Source organism: Botryllus schlosseri, chromosome 16 (genome assembly GCF_051294905.1).
Source record: "Botryllus schlosseri isolate E-star chromosome 16, Bs_hap1, whole genome shotgun sequence".
In the NCBI taxonomy this organism is placed as follows: domain Eukaryota; kingdom Metazoa; phylum Chordata; class Ascidiacea; order Stolidobranchia; family Styelidae; genus Botryllus; species Botryllus schlosseri.
In genome coordinates this window covers 22,269,450-22,279,422 of record NC_137251.1, presented here as the reverse complement: position 1 = coordinate 22,279,422, position 9,973 = coordinate 22,269,450, and the positions used below count along the sequence as shown (strand labels likewise).

At 59.7% G+C, this 9,973-nt stretch overlaps 1 non-coding gene and 1 pseudogene across 1 annotated transcript; both read right to left on the bottom strand.

Annotated features, from left to right (window-relative positions):
* Positions 1–5,321: 5,321 nt before the first annotated feature.
* LOC145459539 (large subunit ribosomal RNA) lies at positions 5,322–7,470 on the bottom strand (annotated as a pseudogene).
* A 305-nt stretch (positions 7,471–7,775) lies between these two features.
* LOC145459522 (5.8S ribosomal RNA) lies at positions 7,776–7,929 on the bottom strand. Its single transcript, XR_013921442.1, has one exon. It is a non-coding gene; the product is annotated as a 5.8S ribosomal RNA (ribosomal RNA).
* Between the last annotated feature and the right edge of the window lie 2,044 nt (positions 7,930–9,973).

The following is a 9,973-nucleotide window of genomic DNA, read 5'->3' as shown; positions in this document are numbered from 1 at the left end:
TCCACTTCAGGCTTCGGTTCCCGATGACTCGCGTCATCGAGGAGGGCTCTGCTGGCCCTAACTTCTGCGTGCCGGGTACCTCGGCCTACCATGGCTACAGGAGGTTCGCTCTGGTAAACGAGGGAGAAATGTGAGGTCGAAGGGTGCCCCACCCCAATGAGGGGCGGCTACCATGACGACGCTCTATTAATGTTTGAGTTTCAGGTTGCGCATGGTGACCTTTGCGGGCCCCTACACGCCGATGCCGATCACCCACCTCGTCACACCGCCGTTCCGGTCCCCTGGGGCTCGTGCCCGGGGCCGGTCATAGCCCTGCCACCATCCATAACCAGTCATACTCCAGCACCCTCACAGCGCTGATGCGTCCCTAGCGGTGCTAGGCCCGGTACCTCGCGATACCGAGAAGAAACTTCTGATACCCTCATCTCCGTCTATGCTTACCTGCCCGTACCCAAGGAGGCCTTCACCCGGAATGTCTCCCCGTACGGAACCGGTTCACGACCATCCAATTGGTCTCGCTAAGCGCGCGCAGCGCGGTCACGACCAGCGTCCTGTTCGTGATCCCGAGGCGTTTCAAGTCGCACACGGAGTCGGCCGACCAGCATCCCCGCCATGACAGCGTTGCTGAGGTCACCCGCACCGAGGGTCTTCCGGTCCTCCCCCGGGTCCAATGAAGGATACCCGGCCTGTCGTACTTGGCAACCTTTCTCTGGTGCGCGGCACTCAGGGAAGTGATGCCGAAGTCCGAAACAACCTGGACGTCAACTATCCACGCTACTCGGCCGTTCTCTTTCCAACAGATGAGGTCAGGAATGTGCAGTCCGCTGGGCAGGCGGATGCGGGGTTCCGTAACCGTCCGAAACCCGGATCTCTTGATCGTCTCGGTCAAAATCCTCAGGACCGCGTTGTGACGCTTTATCCGAAGGTGATAGCTCTCGGGGCAGGTCTGGCTTATATGAGATAGAGTCTCCGAGCGTCCACGAGACCTACACCCGAGGGCAGGGCACCCTGGGTCCACGTCACCACGTCCCCTGGCGCCTCTCGCACGGGATTTAACCAAGTTACCTCGAATCTTGACAGCTTCGATGAACCCGCGACCGGTGAGCAACTTCGTGCCGTCTGTAACCCATCGGTGAACCGCGGGAACCTCGTCAGCCTCCGCCAGGCCCCTACCGTCGACTGACCGGTGGAGTGCTCTGGCGTACTCCGACTTCTCGTCGTCCAAGGCATCGACTCCAATCCCTTGAACCTTAGGCTGACCAAGCCTCGCAAGCACTCTCGACACGAACCGACCATGTCCAAGCGCACTCACCAAAGGTTCGCTGGAGTCCTGCATTCGGGTAAGGCGCGCTCTCTGCAAAAGGACTAGGCGAGACGCCAGGGAGGGCACTCCGAGACCACCATCAGATACGTCGGCATGAATGAAGGCCACCGTCGTGTCCTTCGGAAGATGGAGCCATTTCCTCACATACCCCCGTATTTCGATGTCATAGGATTCCAACATTCCGTGCGTGAGCCTTCCAATTGAGCCACCGTAGATCAGCTTGGGAATCAGATGGTTGCGTAACAAGTACAGCCGCTGTTGGGGCTTTAGGGGGGCCTCGGCCAGCTCCCGGAGACCCCGGCGGAGAGTATCCCCCAGGGGCGCCCGACAGCCGCCCGCGCCCACCTCCAGCCCCAGGTAACGGAAGCCCTCGTCCGGACCCAACGAAGGGACCGGCGCTCCAGAAATCCGCAACGCAGCAGCCACACCTACACAACTCCGCTTACGCCTTCCGTCCGCCCGGATAAGCAGGGACCTGCATTTAGCCGCATTCGCTTCCAGACCGGTCGGGGCAAGGGCGTCGAAGAATCGCTTCAACTGCGCACACATGCCCACCTCGGTCTCAGTCACTAGCGCGACGTCATCAGCAAACCCTAGTGCACTGACCAAGTGACCCTCAACGGTCGGACCAATAGGCTCCAGACTACACAAGGCCTCGTCGATCACCGCGTTGAACAACACCGGCGATAGGGGGTCGCCCTGCCGAACACCTCGCGTGACGACAACGCGCTCCCCGTACAAATCGGTCGTTGCCCCCTCATAGCAACTACTAATGTACTCCACGAGGGGCTCAGGAACTCCCATTCGTCGGGCCGCCCTTCGAATGCTGTCGTGCTTGACGGAATCGAACGCCTTCCTCAGGTCGAGGAAGACGACACACAGGTTGGACCCCTTGGCCTTGGCCTGAGTGATCATCGCGTCAAGCAGCGTCACATTCTCCGCGCAGCCGTCAGTAGGGAGAAAGGCCCGCTGCATGGGATTTAGTTTAAAGCTCATGCTGAGACGTTTAGCCAACACCTTGTGGAACACCCGGACGAGCACCGGACCGATGGTAATCGGCCGGTATTCACCGGGAGACTTGGGGTTATTGACTTTCGGAACCAACACGGTTCGGGCTGAGCGAAGCGGCAGAGGCAGGGCACGGTTTAAGATCCACAGGTTGAATAACTTCACAAGGTAGTTGACGGATAGCTTCTTGACGCATCCGAGTGTCATCCCGTCCGGTCCTGGTGCCGAAGGGCGAGAGGTTCGCAAAGCATAGGTCACCTCCTCTGCTGTCACCCCGGATAACAGATCCCAGTCGATTGGCCCTTTCGGGGTCGTCCGTCTATTATCCGCTCCAGCCTCAACACTCATTATTTTGCGCCAGAAGGCGATCATCTCTGACCGAGACGGTTGCCCCAGGGCCCCCGAACTCCGCCAACTACCCCCTAGGACCAGACTCGCACACGCCTTCCTGGACTTACCGTACGACCTCTGTACGATAGCGTATCTATCCCTCCGTAGGGATCTCTCCGATCGGAACCCCTCCCGCGGGGGCTTCCTTTTAGCCCAGGTGCTAGACGGCATGCTGATCCCAAGGCGTTCCATTAAATCACCCGCGTGCGCCGTAAGTACTCCTGCCAGAGCCGCCCCCTGAGGACGTTCAGCAACCAACTGATCTAGGATGCCTTCCTCGCCAGGGTCCAAGGGGTCCAAGGGATCCCGAGGCTCCAGAGAAGATAGGGTCTCACGTAGACGTTCCTCCCAGATATCTCGAGCTTCGGCCGACCTGTACAAGCTTTGGGGTTCGCCGTCCCCCATCGCCCGTCTAAACGAGACCATTGCCGCCCCGGCCGCGGGGTCTTCGGGCTCCGGGCCATTTGCCGCCCCGGAGCTCGTGAATGTTGGGTTCCTGCTACCCTCAGGAACAAGGTGATCAAGCCCCTCGGTCGCACTGTTCACCCCGGGGTGCTCGGGTCCATTTGCCGCTCCCAATACCCCTCGCACAGTCGCCCCTTCCTCAAGGGGGCTAGGATGACTCGGCCTATTGGTCGCGCCGTGCCGTCCTGAACCTGCGGGCCCTTGCTGAAGGGGCCCTGGGGTGGTGGATCCATTTGCCGCATCCACCCCCGCTGGGCTAGGGGCAGTTTGCCTTCCTTCCGAGCTATTGGCCGCCTCGGATTCTAGCCGCAGCACAAGTTCTCTGTACTTCTTGTCCTTTCTATGACACCGGATGGCCTCGATGCTCCGGGTGAAGTTGAGTACCCTCTCGAAGACTTTGTAGTCGATCTTCCTGCCAGAAGACTTCAGGTGCAACTCCGCCCCCGCCAAAAGTTGCTCCTCCTCACGGCACCACTGCCGCCTTTTGTTCGCGATCTTCGCAATCGCTTCAGCCGCAAACGCCACCGAGTGGCTCCGTTTACGGTGTTGCCCTCTGCCTTGGGGCGAACTGAATGACCGGTCACAGGTCCCGCACGGGAATACAGCCCGAGATCCACCCCCTGGGGTACAGCTCCCTGGAGTCTCGGCGGCCATTGCTAACTTCTCTGGATTCTTGCTGTACTTCCTCTTTGCTGAACTTCTCGCTTTCTTTGTCGTGAATAACTCTCAGATACAGATACAACTAGCTAGAGTACTGTAAAAGAAGAGAACATTCGGTAAGCACCAGGCGACAATCGACAAATAGGCGGGGGGGGGGACAGCCACCCTCCGCCAAGGGCCCGCACCGTGGGACCGAGTCCCCACCCCTTGCGGACCTTTCGCAGTGGGTGAGACACATCGGAACCAGGCCGGCCCCTGGGGGCGGGTAGGTTAGGGGAGGTTGCCAGGGTATCGGGTGGGTACCCAACGCCCAGCTAACGGGTGTTCCATGTAGAGCCTTGCCTTCCGCAACAGGGGACCAGTGTTTCAGCCGGAACCCAAGCCGATGGTTAGGACTACTAGGCAGAGGAACTATCCGTATTTAAGCAGCAGGCTGCTAAGGGGGGCTTTCCAAAGGCCCTACCTTCGGGTCCTAACACCAGGTGTTAGAGGACAGACCTAAAGGCGTTCGGTCTATCCTAGTGCTAGAGGCGTCCCCACCTTCCGCATCGGTAAACCAGTCATCAGCCGGAGTATCTCGCCGTGGGTGGGGGGTTTCAGGCCTATGACCTAGAGGCGTTTGGTCATAGTCAGAGGGGACATCCCACCTAGAGTCGTTTGGTGTCAGTCTCCTCCTCAGTAGGTCTCGGTCGCCTTTGACCTAGAGTCGTTCGGTCAAAGTCAGAGGGGACATCCCACCTAGAGTCGTTCGGTGTCAGTCTCCCCCTCAGTAGGTCTCGATCGCCTTTGACCTAGAGTCGTTCGGTCAAAGTCAGAGGGGACATCCCACCTAGAGTCGTTTGGTGTCAGTCTCCCCCTCAGTCGGTCTCGTTCGCCTTTGACCTAGAGTCGTTCGGTCAAAGTCAGAGGGGACATCCCACCTAGAGTCGTTCGGTGTCCGTCCCCCCACAGTTAGTCTCGTTCGTCGCCGGACCTAGAGGCGTTCGGTCCGGCTGAGGAGGGCCCACCTCTTCGCAGCGAGCATGGAACCCCAGACCGACTTACGCCGGCCTCCGCGGATCACAGCACTAGAGAGTCATAGTTACTCCCGCCGTTTACCCGCGCTTGGTTGAATTTCTTCACTTTGACATTCAGAGCACTGGGCAGAAATCACGTAGCGTCAACACCGGGTTGCGACCGTCGCTACGCTTTGTTTTAATTAAACAGTCGGATTCCCCGGGTCCGTACCAGTTCTAAGTCGGCCGTTCGACGCCGGCCGAGGCGGGTCGCGAGACCCGCGCAGCCGCGGCGGTCCGCGGGCAGGGCGTCGGCGCAGGTCCGGGCTCGCCCCCCCCGAGAGGGGGGCTCGCCCAGTCCGGCCGCCGCCCGGCGCCCGCTTCGCGTCGCGGCCCGACCGACCCGGCCCTCAGAGCCAATCCTTTTCCCGAAGTTACGGATCTGATTTGCCGACTTCCCTTGCCTACATTGTTCCGTCGGCCAGAGGCTGTTCACCTTGGAGACCTGCTGCGGATATGGGTACGACCCCGCGCGAGAATCAAACCGTCTCCCTCGGATTTTCAGGGGCCGACGCGAGTTCACCGGACGCCGCGAGAAACGCGGCGCTTTACGGAGCCTCCGACCCTATCTCCGGGCGAACCGATTCCAGGGTCTCCGCTCCTTACCAAGAAAAGATAACTCTCCCCGGGACTCACGCCGGCGTCTCCGAGTTCGTTTGCGTCGCCGCGTCGGGCGCCTGACGGCGCCGATCTCCGCGTCGGGGCTCGGGAATATTAACCAGATTCCCTTTCGGCCTCGGCGGGGGCGAAGACGAGCAACGCCCCCCGATCGAAAACTGCGTTCGCTTGCGCCTTAGGGTCGGCTGACTCACGTTCAACTGCTGTTCACATGGAACCCTTCTCCACTTCGACCTTCAAAGTTCTCGTTTGAATATTTGCTACTGCCACCAAGATCTGCACCGACGGCTGCTCCAGGCGAGCTCGCGCTCCGCCCTTCGACGCCCGCCGCCGCGCCCTTCCTACTCGTCGACGCCTAGGGCCGTGGTGCGGCTCGCGCCGCGTCGACGGCCGGGTATAGGCCCTACGCTCCAGCGCCATCCATTTTCAGGGCTGCGCGATTCGGCAGGTGAGTTGTTACACACTCCTTAGCGGGTTCCGACTTCCGTGGCCACCGTCCTGCTGTCTGTATCGCGCAACACCTTTTGTGGGCTCTGATGAGCGTACGCGTCGGGCGCCTTAACCCGGCGTTCGGTTCATCCCGCATCGCCAGTCCTGCTTACCAAGAGTGGCCCACTGGGCACTCGCATTCTCGTCGCGCACGCGTGCGCGCCCCGCTCCAGGCCGAGCGAGCGGGGCCTCTTACCAATTTAAAGTTTGAGAATAGGTCGAGGACGTTTCGTCCCCGAGCCCTCTAATCATTCGCTTTACCAGATAAAACTGCGAAAAAGCGCCAGCTATCCTGAGGGAAACTTCGGAAGGAACCAGCTACTAGACGGTTCGATTAGTCTTTCGCCCCTATACCCAGGTAGGACGATCAATTTGCACGTTAGAATCGCTACGGTCCTCCACCAGAGTTTCCTCTGGCTTCGACCTTCCCAGGCATAGTTCACCATCTTTCGGGTCCCAACGGGAACGCTCTCGCTCGGCCGCCCCGACTGCGCGGCGGCGGTCGGCCGGTCGTGCTCGCGGCCCCGCGACGGGGGCCGGATCCGACCTCGCGCGTCCGTGACGCGCTTCAGTTTCCTTTCGCTCTCGGGTCTCGTACCGCCAGACAACTCGCGCTCGCGTTAGACTCCTTGGTCCGTGTTTCAAGACGGGTCGGGAAGGTGGCCGACACGACCGCGGACCCCGTGCGCGAGGCGAACGCCCGACCCCGACGACGCGGCCGCCGCCGGCACCGCGAACGGTACCGCCGACGCCCGACGCCAGCCGCGGCCGCGCGAACGCCCGCCGCCTCCGGAGAGGCGGCGCGCGCGGCGCCGTCACCTCGGCCCCCGGCCGGCGTTCCGCGCGCCCGGCTGTAACACCGCCGCCCGCGAGGGCGACGGCCACCTTCCGAGCGCGCTTCTCTCCGACCGCGAGCCGGTCGCGGCCCGCCCGGACGGCTGGTGCGCCGGTGCGTCACGCGCGCCCCGACGAGGACGTGGCTCGCGCCTCCGCCCGTCGCCGCGGCGCGCCCCCGCGCCCGACTGAAAGCCGCCCGGGCCCGGACGGGCCCTCCCGTTTACCTCTCGACGGTTTCACGTACTTTTGAACTCTCTCTTCAAAGTGCTTTTCAACTTTCCCTCACGGTACTTGTTCGCTATCGGTCTCGCGACCGTATTCAGTCTTAGATGGAGTTTACCACCCGCTTCAGGCTGCATTCTCAAACAACCCGACTCCGGGAAGAGCCTTAGCGGCGGCGGCGCGCGCCCTCGCGGGCCTGACACCCTCGCGGGGGAGAGGCCTCGATCAGAAGGACTTCGGCGCCCGCCGGCCGTCGCAGGGGCTCTTCCTTACGTCACATTCCGGCGCGCTTCGAGAACGCGCGGGTTCGACGCTGGACGGATCCCGCTTCACTCGCCGTTACTCGGGGAATCCCCGTTGGTTTCTTTTCCACCGCTTAATAATATGCTTAAATTCAGCGGGTAGCCTCGCCTGAACTCAGGTCGAAGTCGTACCTCTGCCGGCGCCTCGTCGGCCGCCGGTCACCGCCGCGCGCCTCGCCGGGAGCCGCACCGCCCAAAGCCGCGCCGCGCCACGACCGCCAGTACCGCGCCCGGAGGCGCGATCGCAACGGCGGCCGAGTCGCGGAGCGACCGGGTCCGGCCCCGACGCGGGCGCGCGCCGGTCTACCTCGGAGCGACGGGCCTCGCGGCCCGACGCCCAAACTCCCAGGCTTGTCTCGGCCGCGGGCGGCTCCTACCAAAGCCGCCTCGCGCATCGCGTCACGCCGACCCTGAGGCAGACGCGGCGCCGGGATTTGCCCGACGCCGCAATTTGCGTTCGGAATATCGACGTTCAATGTGTTCTGCAATTCACATTACTTCTCGCACTTAGCTGCGTCCTTCATCGACTCGCGAGCCTAGTGATCCACCGTCGAGAGTCGTACTCTCTTTGCTCTTGGGACAACTCCGCATCGCTTCGCTCACCACGGTTTTTCGCGGGGTCTCGCAGCCCCTTCGGCGCCGGCTCGCTCGAGGCCGACGCCGCCGAGGGACCCGACCTAGAGGCGTTCGGTCTCGGTCCCTCTCCGAAGGCGGGCCCCGACGACGGCCATCCCCGGCCCGCCGTCGAGCGCCCGCCCTTCTCTGTCACGACGGTCTCGTTCACGACGAGCGGCGCCCAAGCGCAGGGCGCCGCGACGCCGAGTCCTCGCGGACACGGCGCCAGATCAAAAAGCAACGGGGCCTCGCACCCACCAACAACGATAATGATCCTTCCGCAGGTTCACCTACGGAAACCTTGTTACGACTTTTACTTCCTCTAAACGATCAAGTTCGGTCGTCTTCCCGGCGCACCGCCGCGCCCGTCGCCGGGCACGCGACGGGTTAGGGTTAGGGTTAGGGTTAGGGTTAGGGTTAGGGTTAGGGTTAGGGTTAGGGTTAGGGTTAGGGTTAGGGTTAGGGTTAGGGTTAGGGTTAGGGTTAGGGTTAGGGTTAGGGTTAGGGTTAGGGTTAGGGTTAGGGTTAGGGTTAGGGTTAGGGTTAGGGTTAGGGTTAGGGTTAGGGTTAGGGTTAGGGTTAGGGTTAGGGTTAGGGTTAGGGTTAGGGTTAGGGTTAGGGTTAGGGTTAGGGTTAGGGTTAGGGTTAGGGTTAGGGTTAGGGTTAGGGTTAGGGTTAGGGTTAGGGTTAGGGTTAGGGTTAGGGTTAGGGTTAGGGTTAGGGTTAGGGTTAGGGTTAGGGTTAGGGTTAGGGTTAGGGTTAGGGTTAGGGTTAGGGTTAGGGTTAGGGTTAGGGTTAGGGTTAGGGTTAGGGTTAGGGTTAGGGTTAGGGTTAGGGTTAGGGTTAGGGTTAGGGTTAGGGACCTATTCGGTACACTAGGGATCGTTAAAAGGCTCATGCAGTGTCTCACGACCAATTCGGTGGCTTCGTGAGTTCGTGGAGCCGTTCATTAGCACTTTTGCGACTTGATAGCATTTTATATGGAGAAATCGTGATTTGATGTGTAGACAGTATCACGTTGGGCGCCTAGATTGATGACGCGTGTTGGATATCTGTGATTCTACGGGTAAACAGCGGGAACAGACCATTTAACACAGCCCATGCATTCCTTACGGGACATTGAACTCAGCTGAGATATCTCCGGTTAAAATATAATTTATAGCAGAGGCTCTGGCGACCTTAAACGAGGTTCCAAGAGGTCGATTTTGGTGTTCGAGTGATCGTCTCGAGTAGAAGAACGCAACGATGGGTCGTTCGTCTCGATAGGACAAGGGAAAGGCGTGTTATGGCCCGAAAACCAACGATTTTAGACACGGTATAAATTGAAAAATAATTAATTTAATATTTTTTTCGGCACGTTTGGCCGAATATCTGGGCTCGTGAATGTGGCAGACAATTAAACGACCCCTCGCTGGAATCAGCGCAAAGAGAAGAACGCTCGAAAAAAAGAATTTTCCGAATCGGAGTTACCAAAGCTGAGATATCTCCGTTTAAATAAAATTTCTTGCGGGGGCTCTGGCGACCCCTTACGGGAATTTGTACTTTGACAAAATTCGCCGCGCCACGTTAAAGTATAGGCATTTTTTTCGGTACGTTTAGTCGAATATCTCATCTCGTGAATGCAGCAGACACTAGAACAACCCCTCGCTGGATTCAGCGCAAAGAGTAGAATGCTAGAAAAAAAGAATTTTCCGAATCGGAGTTAACAGAGCTCAGATATCTCCGTTTAAATAAAATTTCTTGCGGGGGCTCCGGCGACCCCAAACGAGGTCCCAAGAGGTCGATTTTGGTGTTCGAGTGATCGTCTCGAGTAGAAGAACGCAACGATGGGTCGTTCGTCTCGATCGGACAAGGGAAAGGCGTGTTATGGCCCGAAAACCAACGATTTTAGACACGGTATAAATTGAAAAATAATTAATTTAATATTTTTTTCGGCACGTTTGGCCGAATATCTGGGCTCGTGAATGTGGCAGACAATTAAACGACCC